The sequence below is a fragment of the Delphinus delphis genome, chromosome 13 (genome assembly GCF_949987515.2).
Source record: "Delphinus delphis chromosome 13, mDelDel1.2, whole genome shotgun sequence".
In the NCBI taxonomy this organism is placed as follows: domain Eukaryota; kingdom Metazoa; phylum Chordata; class Mammalia; order Artiodactyla; family Delphinidae; genus Delphinus; species Delphinus delphis.
The window spans coordinates 6,722,856-6,744,388 of NC_082695.1; the positions used below are offsets into that span (position 1 = coordinate 6,722,856).

Sequence of the window (21,533 nt, forward strand, 5' to 3'; positions counted from 1 at the left end):
GGGGCTCTTGCATAAGGAAACAGCTATTTCACATTTATTTGGGGTTTGCTTCTTAAAGCATATTTCAGTTAGTTCATCAGTGCTGTGCATCTGACAGGCCACACGTTCATTGTGGTTGAGCCATCTGGGAGGTGGGAGGCCTGCAGCCTTCCCCATGGCAGTCGGTAACTACCAATTTGAAGGAAATTTGTTTGATGTGTTTAAGAACCCAACACTAAAACACCATTAATAACAAAAGCTTCAAGAGTTCTGAAAGCATTCCCCCTTGTTGAGCCATCAAATGGACATGCATAACTTAAGGTCTCATTTCTTCCCCTACTCCTGTGACATTTTCCAACCCAGTGAAGCAGAGTTCTGAGGTGGCTTGTTTCATTGGTCCAGAGCACGATTTGCACTAACCTGGTGTGGAAAGGGGGCCACGCAGCCTGGGCATTTGCTGCTAGGAGTAGCAAGGGAGGTGGTGAACAGATCCCCACATCAGTATTCAGCTGAGCTCCCAAGCTGCTCGTTTCATTTCGGGTCCCAGCCTCACTCGGGTGACTCACCGAGCATCGTGAGGTCATGGTGACGCATGCTGACCAGAGCGTCTGCTCTGCACTCCTTGGGTACCAAGGTTTAGAGCACCAGTTACACCCATTTCTCTCTCTTTTTACCTCTGTTATTTCTCCCGGCAAACTGTCCCCTTTCCTGAGGAATGTTCTGTCTGACTTTCCAGCAGGGAGGAAAAGAGGAATTCAGCATCTTAGGAGAATAGGGGAGCCGGAAGGAGCGTGGGAAAAAACCAAGTCCAAGGGTTTGACCTTTCAGGAGGAATGACTTTCCGTTTCCCTGAAACCTTACCACCCCAGGCTGGGCGTGGAGCAGGATTGAGACTCACCACATGGTTGTAAACTGGAGGCCGGCTTGTGAAATCTGGGATGTTCGGTTCACTCAGGTTTGTCCTGGTGGCCTGGGAGCTGCAGGACTGGTGTTTGGAGGGTTTAGGCTGATAGTGGTACCCATCCTGTACCCAACCAGATTGATGCTTCATGATAGACTTTTCTGAATACTGAGATTCCTGCCCAAGGAGAAGGCGGCAGGCCTTCCCTCTCCAAACCATAGGGATATCTGGTCTAGCCCAGCTGCTCTGCAGGCGGAGGGACCTTGGCTTATTTGTCTTTGAGTCCCTGGTGCCCAGCATAGTGGCCTGGTGGTGACTCAGGGCCTGATGACCATTTGTGGGGAGGCGGTGGCTAGAGGTCCAGAGGCAAAGCGGCCTTTCTCATTCATCCACCTTTTGTGTAACACCCTCCATGGCACGGAGTGCTTCTGCCCGTTGTGCTTCATTTGACACCCAGAAGTGCTGCTGTGCCCACTTTACAGGTGAGGAAACTGAGGCTCGAAGAGGTCATGATTTGGCGCTCAGTGCTTTCAGCTGTCGTTTTCATACACGGGCACACTACAGCTCAGGGAGGTCATGAGTTGGGCCAACCACAGAGGAGGTTACCTGCTGGCCAGGATTCTTGTCCTAATCGGGGTCCTCGATTCTTCAAGTTCACGTTGTCACATCCATTACATGGCCCCTGCCATGTTGTTACGTTGTTGTTGTTTTTAAAATCCATCAGGGGAAGTCCCTGGTGGCCAAGTGGTTAGGACTCTGCACGTTCAGTGCTGAGGGCCCGGGTTCGATCCCTGGTCTGGGAACTAAGATCCCGCAAGCCACGCGGTGTGGCAAAAAAGAAAAAAAAAAAAAATCCATCAGTATTTCCTGATCTGGTTCGGTCTGAGCAGTGCCCAGAAGCTTTCAGTTTGGGTTTGTGTGAGTTTTTTGTTGCTTTTCTTTTTTTCCAGAGAGGAAAACAGAATTTCTCTCCTTTTGTTCTGTAGCTTTTGCTCTCCAAAGAGGCCAAAGGCACCATGGATTTAGAGCAGGATTAGATTCCCCAAGATAGGGTTGCACGCTCTGGGGTCACGGCCACGTACCTGAGTTGGAGCCCCCACTGGGATCCTGTTGTCAAGTCTTGTAGCCACACGCCTAGGAGGCTGTGGTCAGAGGCTCCACCAACTGTGTGCCTTTGAGGTCTTGGGAAGTGGTGCCTTTTCCTTCCCTCAGGTCAGAGCCGCTTCCAGACTGGCTGAGTTAGGAACCCCGTTTATGGGGGTGGGACAGGCATGTTTTTAAAAGGGCACAGTTCAGAGTGGGCTGGGGCTTGTCCATGAGGGTGGGCCCTGCTCACCACCCACTCTGGGTTCTCAGCTGGGGCTGGGTCAGTTTGCTCTGGCTTGTCCCCCTCTTCCTGCCCCACTTCTGACCTTCTCCTTGCTCGTTAGAGAAAGAGCAGGGACCCAAAGTGGCCTGGTCAGGACGCAGCGGCAGGTGGGGCAGGAGGTAGAGGCCAACGCTTTGTCTCTCCCACCTGCACCGTAGGTGGCTGCCTTGCGATGTCCTCTGAGCTGGGAGAGCTGAAGGGCCTGTGGCCGCCAGGCGGAGAAGAGACACAGGTGGGTCCCTGTGGGAGCCTCTGGGGTCCCTTCAGCAAGAGTTAGAGGGTCTGCTTTTCCCTGGGGCTCCCCACACTGTATGAGCCACTCCCCGGACTGTTGTTATCTTGGTGTAGCTCCCGGGGCCCAGGCGTCCCAGCTGGGCCGGGCGGGGGCTCCCAGGGGTAGGGCCGAGTTATACCTTTTTGGCTTCCTCGGAGCACCTTGCCTTGTTCCGAGCTTGGAAGAGGGCTTAATGAAGCCTCTGACGAAGAAAAACTCGGGGAAGGTGGTCTGGCCCACCTGTTCTCCCAGGAGGCTGCCTTCCAGATTTCTACTGCTCTCACTAGAATCCTAACCTGCTTGGAAGGACACACACCCAGAAGGATTCCAATCCCCTGGCTGTGCTCACACCTGGACGCAGAGGGAAAATGGAGGTTCCAGTGTGTGCAGTGCACGGAAGGGGCAGGAAGGGCCGCTGGACAGATGCCCAGCAGAAAAAGAGGGCACCGGGTGAGGCTTTGGATGCAGGAGGAGAGAAGGCCAGAGAACGGGAGAGTTTCTTTCCTTTCCTTCTTTTTTTTAAAATTGAAGTGAAATTCATGTAACGTAGAACTGACCATTTCTAAGTGTGCAATTCAGTGTCATATAGCGCATTCACAACGCTGTGCGGCTACCACCTCTGTCTCATTCTAGAGCATCCTCACCACCCCGACAGGAAACCCCAGGCCCGTTAGCAATCATGCTCCATTCTCTCTCCTCCCCTGGCCCTTGGCCAGCACTGATCTACTCTCTGTCTCCATAGATTTACCTATTCTGGACATTTCCCATAAATGGGATCGTACAACGTGTGACCTTTGGTGTCCGGCTTCTTTCCTGTAACAAAATGTTTTCGAGGTTTATCCATGTTGTAGCGTGTATCAGTGCTTCATTCTTTTTTTTGAGTGGTGAATTACACATAACATCAAATTTACCATCGTAACCACTTTTCAGCGTACAGTTCAGTGACATTAAGTACATTCACGTCGTCATGCAACCATCACTGCCATCCGTGTCCAGAACTTCTTCGTCTTCCCAAACTGAAGTTTTGTCCCCATTAAACAACAACTTCCCATTTCCTCTTCCCTCCAGCCCCTGGCACCCACCATTCTACTTTCTATCTCTGTGAATTTGACTCCTCTGGGTACCTCGCGTAAGTAGAATCATACAGTGTGTGTCCTTTCACGTCTGGTTTATTTCACTGAGCAGAATGTCCTTCAGGTTCATCCATGCTGTAGCATGTGTTAGAATTTCCTTTCTTTTCATGGCTGAGTAATATTCCACCATATAGATAGACCACCTTTTGTTTATCTGTTCGTCTGTTGATGGACACTTGGGCCATTTCTGGGCCAGCGAGGTGTTGACTTTGGCTTGCCCCTGGATGGGGAACAGTGAAAGACAGCTGAACTAGGAGGGCCTAGGGGTCTGGGAGGCAAGAGCTGCACCATTTCCAAGGTGAATGGCCTTTGATGATCGCACCTTCCTGGGCCTCGGTTTCTGTATCCATCCAACAGGGGCAGCGATGCTCCCTCCCAGGGGAGGATGCAGTGAGAGTCTGGATGAGAGGGTGGTTTTGTGGACTGTCAGTTGCCCTGCACACGTGAGCTGCTGTCTTCCTGGACAGGGACAGCCCTGGTCTTCATCAGTCATAGGCTATGAGGGTGGGGGTGGTGCCTGGCCCTCCACCCTCCTGGGACTCACTTGTGACTTCCACTTGCTGGAAAGTTCCCTCCCTTGCAGAGGTTCCAGAGTCAGCCCCACAAGAAGGTGTGTCCTGCCTCTTAGTGGCCTTCTGAGCACTTGCTGACTCCCAGCTGATAGTAGTAGGGGAGCCGGGGACACATGGTTCCCTGCAGCACTGTCTCCTGGGCCCCCTCCTTGGAGCTCCAAGAAATCGAAGCCGGGAGGATGACATTGGCAGCCTCCTGGGGTGGCTGAGTCAGAGCAGAAAGTCAGACTGGAATTCACTAAGTCACACTTGCCTTCATTAGGCTAATTAACTTTCCATGTGAATTAGCTCTGTGAGCTGATTTAGGAAATCCATTACCGGGCCGGGCCAGTTCCATGTGCAGTGGTGCCTAGGAGGCTGTGCCCTGCAGTTCCATATCCACCAATTAAGGCTGCTTAATTATTAACTTAGGGCTGCCTGACTAATGAGGAGTTGCACTTGTTGTGTGCTATTTGAGAATTTTAAGGCCGTTTAAAATTAGCCGTAATATAGTTAATAATCATACTAGGAATCATACGTTGTGATCCGTGTTATAGATTATTCGGAAGATAAGGTGAGGCTGGGGGTTGATTTGTGGAAGGTCATGTAGATGGAGAGTGGGGCGGGGGGCATTCAGTGTGTGCAAAGTGCTGGCTAATACGGAGGGTTCCCAGCTGATGCACAGCTGGCACCTTGAAAGGCTGCTCTCAGTTGGGATGTCCGTTCACTATTGGGTTCTCAGGTTGGCCCCCCAACAAGAACATGACCCACCGGGCCACTGAATGATTGAGCTCTTGGGGCACTTACTCTCCGCTAGGTCCTCAATGGCCCTCTGCAGTTAACCCCATTGTACAGATGAGAAAACTGAGGCCCAGAGGGGAAAGCTGACTTCCCCAAGGTCACATGGCTGGTAGATTCAAATCCAGGCAGTCTGGCTCTGAAGCTCTCGGCTAAACGGCTACTTTAGACCATTTACCGCACACTGCACCCATTTTGGAGTTAAGTAGGTTTTTCAGAGCCTACCTGGGGAGCTAAGCGTTTTGTAAATCTTCTCTTTTTAAGTGAGGAAACTTAAAAAGCCTTGGTGCCTTTGGAAAAGGAACACTTTGTACTTTCAAGGCTTAAGAGGTGCCTCCGGAGGCCTGCCAGGGACGGGGTGCTTGTGCGTGTGCGGGAACGTTTGTGCCCGGAGGTCAGGGTGCCTTTTGCTTGCTGGCGTGACTCGCACGGAGCCGGTTTGTCTGGGAACCCGTGGGTGACGACTGTGGAAAACTCTTTCGTGGGAGCACAGATGGTCTCTCGTTCCTGGTGTCCCAGGTGTGCTGTCCCCTGTTCTCAGGGCGGAGGGGCCTTCCTTGCTGTTTAGGTATTGGCCACTCAGCGTCACCGAGCCCTCCTGCAGCTGGAGCCGAGCAGGTGGGGGTTTCAGAAGGTGGAGGCTTTATTTTTAGCCCCACATCTTCTGTGATTCTGTCACTATGGAGATGCCAGCTGGGGGCCCATGAGGCTCCATGTTTTCCTGCCGGTGAGGAAAGAGGGTCCTCTTTCTTTTCTGGAACGTGGCCTGGGCTGCTCGGTGGAGACCTCAGTCACTGTGTGTGTGTGTGTGTGTGTGTGTGTGAGAGAGAGAGAGAGAGACAGAGACAGAGACAGACAGACAGACCGACAGATGTTGCTGCTGCTGTAGAAGAACTAGCCCTAGGCCCACACCCTGCGTGGAGCCCAGTGTCCACAGCCATCTTGTGCTTTGGCTAAACTGCACAAGAGTCTGAAGGCTCCACTTCGGCTGTGCTGGGTGACCTTGGGCAGGGTTGCCTCATTTCCCCGGGTCTTCATTTCCTCCCCTGAAAATTTGGGATGCTAATTCCTGCCATATACCTGCTTCTCTGGATCTGGTGACATAATTGATTTGGGCAAACTTTGAATCCACAGTGAGGTTCAAGTGCTGGGTGTGTGTGTGTATTTGTGTGTACACTGGTACGTGTGTGTGTGTGTGTGTGTGTGTGTGTGTGTCCAGTAATTATTCTGAGGCCAAGGCTGCCCTTAATAGGTCATCTAGAATTTTTTCTACTCCTTCTTTGTCTTTCTACTTTTTCCTGTATTTTGGCTTCTCCATTCAAAGGCAGAGAAAGAAGAGGTTGAAGGGGAAAGTATTCTAGTCCTGCCCATACATTATCATAAAAGATCTATCAAGGGAGGTTGAAACCACCCGGCTTACTACCACCTATGTGTCCCCCCTGTAGAGTTTCTGAAAATACTCTTTCTTCTGTTGCTGTCACAGATTCACAGCCCCGCCTCCTGCGGGAAGTGCACTGGGCTCGTTAGCTCTGTTCCCACAGAGGACAGACCTGAGGCTCAGAGTGGTTAAAGTATTTGACCAGCGTTGCACAGCCATAAGCACCAGTGCTGGAACTGGCATGGAATTCTCTTGACTCCCCAGCCCGTGCTCCTGCAGCTCTGCGCAGAGCGGTGGGCCGGAAGCGCACGGACACCAGCGGGCTGTGTCTGGGACTCCTGAGGCACTAGCCTCCTCCCTTCTTCTGAAATCTCCGGCTTGGCTATTATCCCAAAGCAGAAAATGACAAGTGTTGACGAGGGTGTGGAGAAATGGGAGTCCTTGCGCCCTGCTGGCGGGAACGTGAAATGGTGCAGCTGCTGTGGAACAGTTTGGTGGGTCCGCAAACGGTTAAGCGCAGTTACTGGAAATTCCCTGGCGGTCCAGTGGTTAGGACTCCGCGCTTCCACTGCTGAGGGTGCGGGTTCCATCCCTGGTCGGGGAACTAAGATCCTGCAAGCGTGCGAGGTGCGGCCAAAAAGAAAAAAAAAACCCACAGGGTTACCAACTGATGAATGGATAACCAGAATGTGGTCTATCCCTACAATATAATATTACTAGCAGTGCTACTCCTGGGTTATTATACTCCAAAACATTGAAAGCAGGGACTCAAACAGGTATTTATACACCTGTGTTCACAGCAGTATTATTCACAATAGCCAGAAGGTGAAAACAACCCAACCTACCAGCTGCTGAATGGATAAACAAAATGGGGTATATCCACACGATAGAACATTACATGGCCACGAAAAGGAATGAAGCACTGACACAGGCTACCGCACGGATGAACCTCAGAAACAGAATGCTGAGTGAAACAAGCCAGACATGAAAGGACCATGTTGTATGATTCCACTTGTGTGAGGTGCCTAGAATAGGCAAAGTCAGAGACAGAAAGGAGAATGGTGCTCACCAGGGACTGGGTGGGGAGGGTGTTAGTGGGGACAGAGCTTCTGTTTGGGGTGATGAAAATGTTCTGGAAATGGCAATAGTGGTTGCACAACACTGGGAATATCATCGATGCCACTGAACTGTACACTTAAAAATGATTAAAATGGGAGACCTCCCTGACAGTCCAGTGGTTAAGACTCTGTGCTTGCACTGCAGGGGGCACGGGTTCGATCCCTGGTTGGGGAACTAAGATCCCACGTGCCAGAGCTGTGCGGCCAAAAGAAGAAAAAAGAAAAAGATTAAAACGGTACCCAAACAAAACTCTCAGTCTTGTGCTAGAACCTCAGGTGGGCCTCGGGCTGGACCACACCTGGCTTTTGCATATGAGACGCCCGCACCTGTGGCCTGGCCAAGGCCGCCCAGCTCAGCAGTGAGTCTGCACCCCAGGCTCTCGTGCCCTCTGGGGGACGCACCCTGGCAGCCACTGGCCAGGCCTGATCGCTGTGTGTGAACGACATCTGTCTCTATGGAACGCTTGTGCACCTGACGTCGGGCATGGCCTTTTATGGCTCTCACTCGGTCTCAGGGAATGGAAAGATAAATACCTTTTCAAAGGCTGGATGGCAACTGCCTGGGGTCCCCACAGCTGCAGAGCGAGTGGGAGATGGGCCTGCCGGGGGCAGGTGCTGCAGCCCCGGGGGAGCTGGGAAGTGTGCCAAAGGATCGCCCACGCCCCCCCGTGCAGACAGCCGTGCAGACTTGGAGTGTGATTCTGCCACAGACCTGCTCTCTCTCGGAGCTGCTGTGTCCTCACCTGTCTTCTGGCTGACCCTGATGTTTAAAGGACGATGTGTGTGCAAGTGCCTAGTGTGGTACCTGGTGCCTCGCGGCTTAATGAAGCTGGGGTTCCTGTGTCTGGCCCGGGGAGGTACTGCGATGCTCGGTCACAGGCTGTGGGCAGCGTGGTGGCTGCGAGGACGAGGCCTGTTGATCGGGGCGGGGGAGGATGATGTGATTTGAGGGGTTCCAGGCCAAACACTCCCTCTGCCTCCCAGGGCCCCCTGTTCCGTGGGGAAAGCCCTGGGGCTCCTAACCCAGGGCTGTGTAACCAAGCACCACAAACTGGGTGGCTTAAAACGATAGGAATTATTCTTTCTCGGTCCAGGAGACCCCAAGTCCAGATTTAGGATTGGTTCCTCTGTGGGCGTGGGGGGAGAATCTGTCCCATCCCTCGCTCCCAGCTTCTGGTGGCGGCCGGGCATCCTCAGTGTTACTTGGCGTATAGCTGCATCCCTCCCATCTCTGCCTGTCTTCACATGGTTGCCTTCCCTCTGTGCGAGTGTCTCTGTGTCTCCTCCCTTTTTATAAGAACACCAGTCATACTGGATCCAGCCCCCCCACCCCACACCGCCAATCCAGTTTGACCTCACATTAATTATATCTGCAAAGATATTATTTCCACGTAAGGTCACATTTTCAGGTTCTAAGAAGGACATGAATTGGGGTGTACACTCTTCAGTATAGTCTCTATACTTGTTGAATGAATAGGTGAGTGAATGAATACCTGTGAAAGCCATCCTTGTATGTCTGTGCAGGTGTGTTGATGCAGAAGACCTGGGGCTGCTGCGAGGGGGGGGCTCCAGAATCTTCCCCTCTTCCCAGCCAGGCTCCTCTGACCGCTGGCCTCTGCACCCTGAGTCTAGCCCTCTGGCCGCCTCCTGACTCAGCCAACTTTCAGGGTGGCAACAATAACGTTTATTAAGGGAAAGAGTCACAACACACTGGGTTTTCTCTGCTTCCTTTCTACCCAAGATCTCAAAGCCTTTTTTGTTTCTCTCCCCCTCCCCTTGGAACCAAGAAAGACGGTAGGGATGGCTCGGTGATCTTGGACAAATCAGCTCTCCTCTTTGAACCCCGGCCTCTAGAGTTTGCAAATGAAAGAGGCTAAACTGGGTGCCTCTGAAGGTCTCTTGGTCTCTGATTATTACTGTTTTATTGCTGAGAAAATTATAGGTGAGGAAATCATGCCCTTGGACTCCATGTGGGGCAAGACTCAAATCCAGATGCCCTCATTTCCAGCCTGTCTCTAAATCCCCCCCTGCCACCTCCTGCAGGAAGCTCTCCGTGATTAACCTGACTCATGTGTGGTTCCTGGGGTCCTCACTGTGCCTTGTGTGTGATACATGAATTCACAAATACTAGCCTACCATTCAGATGGGGTGTGTGTGTGTGTGTGTGTGTGTGTGTGTGTGTGTGTTCTTCATGTTCTTTTCCCCTCCCTTTCCTCTGTAGGCAAGAGCTATTTTCTGGGTGTCTCTCTCTGTGCTCCCCCATTCTGGCACCCAGCAAAGGGCTTGTTACATTGGGTTGTGGACCAGCCTCAAAGTCATAAGCAGATGATAAAACACTAGGAGACCTACCAAAAGGAAAAAAAAAAAGAAGAAAAGAACTTAGATGCTTTCAATAGATGTCCGAAAAGCATTTGATAAAGTTCAATATCCATTACTCTTAAAAACATAGCGATGAGGGGTAGACATAGATGCATGATAACATCTGCAACACTCTACAGCATTACCCAAAGTGTGTTTGAGGAGCACAGAATGCTACTGGAGGTTGTGTCAAAAAGAGATTTTGGGGCCAAACAGCATTTAGAAGATGCTGCTCTAAGAGGCCTTCCCTTAATGTCAGTGGCCAAGCAAACCCTCTCCCACTAATAATCGTCACTCCAGAGTGAAGCCAGTGCCAGGGGCTAGGAAAGAAGCAGAACAGAACTCTTAGAAACAAAGTTGCACAATTGATGTTTTGAGATGGATACAGCTGAGGTGTTCAAAGTAGATACACTGAAAAATAATTAGAAGTAATAAGATGGTATGATGGCCAAGTCAAAAAATAAAAACGAAACCGCCATCACTTTCCCAGGTGGGAGCTGGTTCGTCAACGTTACCGGAAGGGACACCTCTGGCACCTGTTTGCTCGGGTGTCCACAAGCCAGTGACCTTATTTTCTGGTTAGAAATGACAGTAACACCCTGGCAGCCTCAGGCAACTGCCAGGATCTCCTTTGCCTCCTGGAGCCCAGATTCCTGGGAAATGCAGGAATAATGGTGCATGGCTCAGTATCCAGGATCACCTTAGAGCTTAGCCTCCCATTTAGCGTTTCGGTCACGGAGGTGTGACCGGGAGTCAGGAGACCTGGTCCCGAGCCTGGCTGTGCTGCTTGCCGGCTGCGGGGTTTTAGGATGAGTTGCTTAGCCTCTCGGGACCAGAATGTCCTCATCTGTGAGGGAGGGATCCTAACCTCATCCTCGCAGGGTCCTTCTGCGGAATCTCCGAGAAGTTTTGAACACGTTCGCACACCACTGAGCTGTTGTTACAAAGGCTGGGACCCCGTTATTTCAGCTCAGCACTAATCCTGGGCGATGGAAGCCACTTGAGGAGGGTCGGACCTTCCTCATTCTCGGGAACGGGGCTGTCAGAGTCCTCCCCGGGGTTTGTCACAGGTCCCAGCTCTGGTCTCCTCGAGGCCACCATGTTGAGTGGGAAGGAGATGCTGGTAAGAAGGGTCTGCTTGTTGGAAGGACACCATGAACTCCTGTTAGAAACCAGCATGAGGACACCTCCCGAGCCAGCTTGGTGGGGACTGAGGCATCCTTCACATTTCCCTGGTAATGATCCTGCTTTTTCTCAAAGGCATTTCTTGCCTCTCTCTGAATAAACAGCGAGCCCTTGGTGTAATTCAGTCTCTTAGGGATGGCTGAGTCATCTGGCTGGCTGGGGCTACCCAGATGCAGATGAAGTTCTGGTGTCACGAACGAACCGGGCCGTCCTGGGAGGCCTTGGAAGGGCTGGATGGGGGTGCGTCTGCCAGACATCCCTCTGGCTGGACCCCGGGCTCCCTTAGTTCCTTTTAAGGTAGCCTTCCCTCCTGCCTGTTTCTTTTCCTGTCCTCTCCTCAGTGTGCTTTTGCTTCTGTTCATTTTTTGCCTTATTTTAGCCACGGTTGTTTGTATGGGTGGCCGAGGGGGCCGGTATAACTTTCCGAGGACTGAAGTCCTCGGGCTTTGTGGAAGCTTTTTCCTTGAAGCCTGGCGGCCTTGCTCTGCTAGTCAGCCCACACTTCTCAGTGGTCAAGGTTGCTGCCAGCTTGCAGGCTGGCTCGTGGAGGATCAGAGGCACGCGCTCCCAAGCTGGGTATGTACGCTCAAACCTTGTCACCAACTCACTGGAGAGTGGTGGTTTTTTGATCTACTTTCTGATTCTTTAGGAATATGTGGTTCATGGAATTAAAAGGTAGATGTAATGTGGTTTCAAAAAATGTATTTTAAAATCGTTTGGGCCACCCATTATTATTTTTATTATTTTTGCATTCTGCAGTTTCAAAAGAAACATTAAATGTTGGCTGTTTAAAAAAATCTAAAATAGTTATTAAAATCTAAAAGCTCTTTTTCGGGGGAATTCCCTGGTGGTCCAGTGGTTAGGACTCTGCGCTTTCACTGCCGAGGACCCAGGTTCAATTCCTGGTCAGGGAACTAAGATCCCACAAGCTGTGAGGCGTAGCCAAAAAACCCCAAAAAACAAAAAACACTTGTTCAGTTAAACTTTTAACATCAACATCACTGCCCTGTTGACCGAGTGGTGTATACCTTCCTTCAATATTACTGAGTCTGATTTTTCTACCTAGATCTCCACGATCAATCAGTTCCTGCATCCCCTCAACCTTTTCTTTCCCTGGCAACTCAGGACTCACAGTTTTCTAGTATTTAAAGAACATGACTTATTTTTCCAATGCCTTTCTTCACTCATCATTCACTTCATCATTCACTCTCTCAATTCTTCCATGGCTTCCAAAAATTACTAAAACACCCAGAAAGTGGTATGTGACGTTATACGGGACACTGACAAGGTTTTCAAGATGAATTAGATCAAATCATTATGCTGTACGCCTGAAACCGCATACACGGTGCTGTCTGTCAACTGTAGCTCAGTAAAACTGGGAGAAGGAAAAAGATAAATAAGATACATTTCTCGCTTTATGGAACTTACAAGTTCATGGGTTACAATAAAGTAGTCAAAACCCAAAAGAGTAAAGACCATATTCGGTACGAAAAACATTGTTTGGATAAGTAATACATTGTACTTGGTACCAAACGGCAAGTGGTTGAGAGTTAAATGTAAGACTTCTTTGCTCCCTGTCTGCGGTCTCCCAGCGTGTATACTCTTCAGAGAGATTCTCTGCATATGTGAATATATGTTACATGAGAAAAAACTCCACAAATGGCTGCTTCCCTATTCACCTGCTGTTTTGACTTATCAGTGCATAAGTCTGGAGGTGGTCCTCTGTTCGTGCATCTGGGCTGCCCGGGCTTTTTAACAATGGGCTTAGTGTTTGGCCAATGGATGCACCATTATTTATTTATTTTTCTTTTTAAAATTTTCATTGGAGTAGAGTTGACTTACAATGTTGTGTTAGTTTCAGGTGTATAACGAAGTGAATCAGTTATACGTATACATCTATCCACTCTTTTTTTAGATTCTTTTCCCATATAGGCCATTACAGAGTATTGAGTAGAGTTGCCTGTGCTGTATACAGTAGGTCCTTCTTATGCACCATCATTTCTTAAGCCAGCTCCCTTTCCATGGAGTTTTGCATTCTAGCCGTGAAAGACTGGGAGCAAATGCTACCTCAGTGAGTCTCCCAGTATGTAGGTTTTCATGCAAATAGGCTTTCAAATCTGCGGAATAAATTTCCCCGAAGCAGAATTGCCAGGTCAAGGAGTGTTTTCCTTTTATTGTCGGTAGCTACTGCTCAATTGCTCTCCATAAAGGTAGGACCAATCGACATTCCCACTTACAGCGTGGGAGCATGAGGCAGTGGTTTTTAACCTTAAACCTCCAGGCAAGGAAGAGCTTTTAAGTAAGATGAAAATCTGGAGAAAACCGGTGAGAGCCTTTCTACCGCAAAGGGCAGCTCTAGCAGAGTTCCTGGCCAGACGTCTCCCATTAGGTGCCCACTTGAACACGACCGCGAGGGGGCCGCCCCCGATTCCTCCATACTGGCTGTGGCCTGAAAGTTTCCTTCCTGGTGGGGATGGGGGACAGCAGCTGCCTGCCCCCTCCTCTGTCAGCTTGTTTATCACCGAGTGTCTGAGAAGTACCAGGAGCTTGAAAATGACACCAGGACTTATAAGATTACAAAATAATTTTGCCAAGTAAGGACATTATTTTTAAAGAGGTACCATTCTGGGACTTCCCTGGCGGGCCAGTGGTTAAGACTCCGCACTTCCAGTGCAGGGGGCGTGGGTTCGATCCCTGGTCAGGGAACTGAGATCCCACACGCCACGCAGCCAACAATAAAAATAGAATTAAAACATAAAGAGGTACCATTCACAGACATTACCGGAGGTTGGGGGGAAAAGAGGGGTGGGGAGTTAGTGTTGAGTGTTTGGGGTGGTGAGGAAAGTCTGGAAAGGGGTGGTGGTGCCGGTTGCACAGCCCTGTGCATACACTGAAGGCCGTCGAAGTACACTTAAAAGTAATTAAAATGGTAAAACTTATGTTATAAGTAACTAGCCACACACACAGAAAAGCTACAGTTCCCCGTAGCCATCCTCTCATGAACGAAAGGACACTAAGAAATAGGAAAGGTCTAACCTAAGAATGAAAAGAGAATAAACAGAGCTTGTAGAACGACGACTTGCTCTCTTAACCATGTGGTTCTCGTTTCGCCTTGAACTGGTGGGGGCCTGGCGGTTCCTGGTGCTGAGCAGGCCGCTGGGATGCGGGAGCCAGGGCAGGAGGCGTTGAAGGCTGGAGACAGTAGGAGCTCGGGCTGGGCCTGCAGGGGCTCTACGGTTTGGAAAAGATCCTGGCTCCAACTTAGGAGGCCCGGGGCTAAGCTACTCCACATCCCTAGGCGCTGGGCCCACCCTTAGCTGTCTTTTCTCTCTGTTTTGATGCGTTTAAACAAGAAGCCTGTCGCTGGCTTGCTGCTGGATGTTTTTGGCGCCTGGTAGGAGTGAAGCAGGCAGTGATCTGGGTGTGGCCTTCCTCATGATATCCCTGTGTCCCCAGCAGTTCACTTTGCAAGAAGAGCATTTGCCCAGCCCTGTCTAGAAGCCGGTGAGCAGAGCAGGTATCTGTTTGAAACTACTTGGTGGCTTCTAGCAGAGGTCTCTCCTGGGGCTTGAGGGATCTGAAATGCCTCCCAGAGATGTCGTTTGGGCCTCTGCATGGCCACCCGGCCTCACTGGGGTGCTAGGTGTGTTACCAGTGCAGACTGTCATCCCAAACTATATATTATCAGGCACCCCGTGCTGTTGGCCTCAGTGCTTTTAGGGCACGTGGATGTGCACACGTGCTTGCTCTCCTGGGCCAGGGTTGCAAACTCCTGAGCCTTGCGTGATGTCCGGCCTCAGGCTCTGACTTTTTTCACGGGCCTCTCTCCATGGGTGGGGTTTATGGTCCTCACCCTACTTGCAGAGAGAGAAGAGCCAGTCCTGGGAAAGACCATGACCCTCGATTGAGTCCATGGCCACAGACACCCCTAACCCGGGCCAGTGCATCCCAGCCACCTGATGACTAGAGAACCAGCTCGTGACTATCAGGGCAGGAAGCTGCCTCGAGCTGTGTCACCCTCATTTCACAGTCAAAACCCCGATTCCAGGGCTTCCCTGGCGGCGCAGTGGTTGGGAGTCCGCCTGCCGATGCAGGGGACGCGGGTTCGTGCCCCGGTCCGGGAAGATCCCACATGCCGCGGAGTGGCTGGGCCCGTGAGCCATGGCCGCTGAGCCTGCGCGTCCGGAGCCTGTGCTCCGCAGCGGGAGGGGCCACAGCAGTGAGAGGCCCGCATACCGCAAAAAAAAAAAAAAAAAAAAAAATCCCGATTCCAGGAGGCAAGGTGGCCGGCTGGCACTTGAACCTGGTCCGTGTGCCCGCCCCCCCCGGCCCTAAACGCTGTGGTTGGCGCACTTTAAATCTTCGAGGGTGTTTGTTATAAAAAGACTCTAAAGCTGTGAGTTCATAGTGGACGGAAACACCGCCGACCTTCTCCACAGACGTGCCTCTCTGAAAGCCGTCATCAGAGCTTCAAGCCAGGCCCCTGGCCTCCCAGCCACCTGTGATGAGTTTCCATTTGACTCACGGTTGTCAGGAAGGTGACACGGCTCACCATGTTCACTGGGCGCTGTGACTGCCGAGCTGACACAGCTCCTCGTGTGGGCGGCAAGCGTATGCTTCCCATTAAGAAAATTGCTAATTTTGAAACGAGCTCCGAATGGAATATTTCTTGCTTTTACTAAAATTAAGAAAATAATAATAAAACCACCCGCCCAAACACCCCAAGTTTAAAAGAAGAAAGAAAGAAAGAAAAAGGAAAAAAATTTAACGTCAACCCAGAAAAAAACCTCTGTTATTCAGCCTGGTCTCAGAACTCAGCAGAGCCACACGGACAGAAGGAAGAAGCAGCTCTCAATGAGGCGAGGTTAAGCTCACCATCCTCCATCCTTCTGGAGCAGTGGTACCTCATCCTTGCCTCTGCCTCCCTAGCGAGAGAAAGCTCAGGCAGAAGCGGCTTCAGACACAAGCGAACTGTGCTGTTTGCCTCTGAGAAGTCCCAGCAGCCCCATGAGATCACTGGAGAAGTCCCGCGGTGGCTGCAGAATCGGGGCTGCCTTGCCGAGTGAGTCTTGTTTGGAGCACTTGAGTCCTAAAGAGATCCTTGATAGTGTCAGGAGGTTATCATCGATGCTCACCCAGACGGAGCAGGGGTGGCACTTTGAGGGCCCTCCTCCCGACCTGCAGGGGTCTGAGGCCGATGGCGGGTCCAGGCCGGCCAAGACGTGAGATGGCCTCTCGGGTCCCCCGTGGTCCAGTGTATGATGCGGATGGGACCTGGGATGCCGCCTGAACCCCGGAGCCCGGCCTCCGTCAGTGCTGAGGCACAGCATTCGTGGACAGGCCGTGTGTTTGACAGTACTTTTACCGCATCCGGTAGCCAGATGGTCTAAACAACCCGTCCTGGTACGAGTATGTAAATATTTTCCGTCATTATCGTGGTGCTGCCGTGTTGACATTAACGAGGATGAAGAATTTTGCGCGCCACAATCAAGTGCCACTCAGGCCACAGGAGGGCCTGAAAAGCTGGCCCTCTGCCGTGGAGGGGACAGATTTCGGGGCAAGCTTGGTCTCCTCTTGCTGCCTTCTGCCAGATACCGATTCCCTCACCCAGAGACCCTGGGGAGACTTCCTCCCAGAGCTTTCGGCCAGGACAAAGAATGATTCTCATCATGAACAGTATGTTTTTCACTGTCAGCAGAGCTCTGTGGCCAGCGTATATCCCTCTTTGCTTTGCCTACTAGGAAGCCCAGAACTAAGACTTGTTGTTGTCGTCGTTTTACTCATTTGCACGTAGATTGTCCTCAGTTAGGAGTTTCTGCATGGAGGATCATGTGAGGTGTCTTAGGGGCTGGGCTGGAAAGCAGGGTGTACATCCCTCTATGCACAGAACTAATCACACAGTTCCATTAAGAATCCAGGGGCCGGGCTTCCCTGGTGACACAGTGGTTGAGAGTCCACCTGCCGATGCAGGGGACGTGGGTTCGTGCCCCGGTCCGAGAGCGGCTGGGCCCGTGAGCCACGGCCTCTGAGCCTGCGCGTCCGGAGCCTGTGCTCCGCGACGGGAGAGGCCACAACAGTGAGAGGCCCGTGTACCGCAAAAAAAAAAAAAAAAAAAAGAATCCAGGGGCCAAAAGTGTAATTTAGGAAGAGGAAATTGGACCACACTGGATTTCCACAGGGAATGTTGTGGAAGGAACAAATTCAAATGAAGGACACAGAGATAAGAGTGAGGTTACAAGGGAACAGAGGTAAGGATTCCAATGTGTGTGTGTCTGCCTTGTAAACTAGATGCAAGTCACTTGGACTTTGTTCAGTGTTTTGGATTCTGTTTCAGTGTTGCCTTCCCTTCTGCCAAAACTATAGCATTGCAGAATGTTGGAGCCGAATGGAGAGGTCTTATTATTGTTTTTTTAATTTTTAAGAAATTTTATTGGAGTATAGTTGATTTACAAAGTTGTTAGTTTCAGGTGTACAGCAAAGTGATTCAGTTATACATATATTCATTCTTTTTCAGATTCTTCTTCCATATAGGTCATTACAGAATATCGAGTAGAGTTCCCTGTGCTATATAGTACATCCTTGTTGGTTATCTTTTTTTTTTTTTTTTTGCGGTACGCGGGCCTCTCACTGCTGTGGCCTCTCCCGTTGCGGAGCACAGGCTCCGGATGCGCAGGCTCAGCGGCCGTGGCTCACGGGCCCAGCCACTCCGCGGCATGTGGGATCTTCCTGGACCAGGGGGCACGAACCCGTGTCCCCTGCATCGGCAGGCGGACTCTCAACCACTGCGCCACCAGGGAAGCCCCTGGTTATCTATTTTATATCTAGTTGTGTGTGTATGTTAATCCCAAGCTGCTAATTTATCCCTCCCCATCATGTTTCCCCTTTGATAACCACAAGTTTGTTTTCAAAATCTGTGAGTCTGTTTCTGTTTTCTAAATAAGTTCATTTATATCATTAAAAAAAAAATTAGATTCTACATATGAGTGATATCATATGAGATTTGTCTTTCTCTGTTTGACTTACTTCACTTAGTATGATAACTGCGAGGTCCATCCATGTTGCTGCAAATGGCATGATTTCGTTCTTTTTTATGGCTGAGCAATATTCCATTGTATGTATATGTACCACATCTTCCTTATCCATTCGTCTGTCAGTGGACATTTAGGTTGCTTCCATGTCTTGGCTATTGTAAATAGTGCTGCAATGAACATTGAAGTGCACACGTCCTTTCCAATTATGGTTTTCTCTGGATATATGCCCAGGAGTGGGATTGCTGGTCCTATGGTAGTTCTGTTTTTAGTTTTTATAAGGAACCTCCATACTGTTCTGCATAGTGGCTGCACCAATTTACATTCCCACCAACAGTTCAGGAGGGTTCCCTTTTCTCCACACCTGGAGAGGCCTTTTAAACATCAGCCTCTCACTGTACAGATGGGAAATTGAGGCCCACAGAGGGGAACTGACTTACCAAGAGTCAGCCAGCTAGAGCTTGGCTGTCAGCCCTCACACCTGGAATTGTGGCATCACACACAGGGAGTTCCCTCGATACCTCTGTCCACACTGTACCAGCCCCCGCTCTGGAGAGGACGAGTGAAAGTCACGTAATTAAGTGACAGCTTGGATTGATCAACTGGCGGCCTGGTTAGTCTATTGGATCATTGGAGAAATCCCACAGCCTTCCCAGCGGCTCTTTGAAACTCAGCGCAAGGCTCGACTTCAGCATTTATTCCATTGGGATTTGGGGGAAATTAGTCTCTTCCTCAGCCTCATGCAAGCACTGACTTCTCTTAGTGACTCATATGTGAGAGTGTGAAAAATCCTCACAAGTCTCACATTAGGAATAGAAATTTCCCCAAAACCCAGTAGAGAGCTTGACTACTGTGTCAGTGTTCTGTTGCTGCAACAAAGTACTCCCCAACTTAGTGGCTGAAAGCACCAATTATTTGTTCACGATGTGGCAGTTGGGACAGGGCTTGGTTGGGGACGGCTCATCTCTGCTCCGCTGGTGTCAGCTGGGACGGCTTGACTGGGGGGTGGAAGATGCATTTCCACATGGCCCGGCTCCCATGGCTGGTGGCTGGGTACGGGAGCTTGGCTGCATCAGCTGAGGCACTGGTTCCCCTCCGAGTCTGTGTCTTCAGTGCTTAGCCGGGCCTTCCTAAGGCTCGGGTCCTAACCCAGCACAGTGTCACCCCCTCCCTCTCTACCCCTCGCCGTTCTGTTGGTTAAAACAGGTCATCGGGCCGGACTGGATCCAAAGGACAGGGACCCCACTGGGGGCCACCCAAGTAACCATCCGGCACAGACACTCTGGGAAGAGCTCTTTGCGAAAGAGGCCAGGTGATCCACTTACGCTAGCCTGCCGAGGCCCGGCTCCACTCTTGGATGCCTCCGGAACGCCCAGGCTTCCAGGAGCCGTTCTGTGGGAGAAGCTCCAGCCAGACCCCAGCGGTTCCCTCCCTCCAAGAGGCTGCAGCGCTTGCCGTCTGCTTTGTATCGCGGATGGCTGCGCCTCTTATTACATAATATGTTATTCTGGGCCGCACCAGGCCCTGGTTACTTGTCAAAAGTTTCTAAAAACCAGCTGTATCAGCTCCAGGCAACTGGGGGTGCTGCCCCTCCCTCGTAGTATTAGTCACTCTGTACTTAGCTAAATTTAACTTTTTATCATCCAAATGATATTTTTGTGGGCTTGGGATTTTACATAATGCTACCAACTGCCGCAGGCTAAGAATTTCTCCTTTTCGTTATGCGTGTGTGTGCGTGTGTGTGTGTGTGTGTGTGCGCGCGTATGTGTGTGTTGGGTGTTTTCCCCCCATGAACTTATACACGCTCGAGGCAGCACTGTTCAGCTCCTCTCCCGCCCTCCCAGGCCTGGGTGTGTTCTGCAGGCTCTGTTTTGCCTTTTGCCAGCTGGGGGGGAGACCGCTCCTAACAGCTTTCTAATGGCCCCCGCTAAGGCTTCCTTCCTCACTTGAGGTCTCTCCACTTTGAAGGTCTCTTGAGGGTTTCCCTGCTGCCTTCAGAGAGAGAAGCTCTCAGGTTCAGAACCGAGTGTGTTGAGAAAGCAGAGAGAAGGATCCGGAGTGGGGGGTGGCTGGAAAGGGACAAGAAAGAAGAAAGCCAGCCACCCCACCCAGGGGTGGGGTCCAGGCTGCAGGCTTTTCCTCTGGGCTTGGGGGTGGGGGGCGGAGAACTCAGGCCGCGGAGGCTGAGCGGGGAGCCTGGCCTCTCCTTTGGGGAGGTTCTGGAGCAGGACACGGGGATGTGGGGATGCATTGTGGCCATCCTAACTTTCCCGGAGCTCCCACTGCTCGGCAACGGTGGCGCACCGGGGTCTCGTGTGCTCCACACCGTGACCGTGCATGGGCGGTGCCTCCCGCCATTTTCCAGGTGGGGAAACCGAGGATCGGGTCACAGGGTAGCAAACAGTAGCAGCAGGAATTACAGCGACAGCAAACACTGGGTGCTTACTGTGTGCCGGGCACAGTGCTAAGCACTTGCTTTCCTGAGCTCATGGGTCCTTTGTGGTGGTCCCGTGAACTAGGTGGTAGTGTCAGCGCTCTCTTACAGATAAGGAAGCGGAGTCCAGAGGGGTTAAGCAGCGGGCTTGAGGCCATAGAGCCAAGAGATGGCAGAGCCAGACATCACCACCCGTCCACCCAGGGCGCCTCCCTCCGCTAAGCCGCTTTCCAGGGGCGGGCTGCCGACAGACGGCAGAGATGGGACTTGGACTGGGCCCTGTGCTCTTTCCAAAGCATCACTAAGCTGATTCCGGCCTCATCTAGTTGTCAGGTTTCCTCCTGCCAGCTGTCTGTAAAAAGCAGCAGGGTGTACATTATGTCTAGGCGTCTCTGGGAGAATTAACCTGACACTGGAGAGAGGAACCAGGTGCTGGGGAACAGGGACGAGAGAGAAACTCACTCTCATGCTTTTTTAAATCTTTTCAGAAATACAGATGTATTACTTGTTTTAAATTATTTTGTTAAAAATTAGGAACTCCTGGAGACTTCCCTGGTGGTCCAGTGATTAAGACTGCACTTCCACTGCAGGGGGCACAGTTTCAATCCCTGGTCGGGGAACTAAGATCCCGCCTGCCGGGCAGTGTGGCCAAAAAAAAAAAAAAAAAAATAGGAACTCCCAGGTATGTACCTAAATCAAACACATACATCCACACAAAAACTTGTCCACGAATGTTCCTAGTAGCACAATTCTTCATAGCTCCAAAGTGGAAACAACCCAAGTGTCTGTTCACAAATGAACGGATGAACAAAACACAGTTGACCCACACAATGCAGTGTTGTTCGGCCGCAAAAAAGAATGAAGTGCTGACGCAGGCTACAATGTGGATGAACCTTGAAAACATGATGAGAAGTGCAAGAAGCCCGACACAAGAGGCCACGTACTGAATGGTCCCATTTACGCGAAATGTCCGGAATCGACAAATCTGTGGAGACAGAAGGCAGATGGTGTTGGCCAGGGGCTGGAG

General features: G+C 51.0%; 1 protein-coding gene and 1 non-coding gene across 2 annotated transcripts in view; both read left to right on the forward strand.

Annotated features, from left to right (window-relative positions):
- The window catches only part of PITPNM2 (phosphatidylinositol transfer protein membrane associated 2), a 144,247-nt gene that overhangs the window by 7,634 nt on the left and 115,080 nt on the right, over positions 1–21,533 (forward strand). The window lies entirely within an intron of this gene.
- On the forward strand, positions 11,886–11,958 carry TRNAE-UUC (transfer RNA glutamic acid (anticodon UUC)). Its single transcript has one exon. It is a non-coding gene; the product is annotated as a tRNA-Glu (tRNA).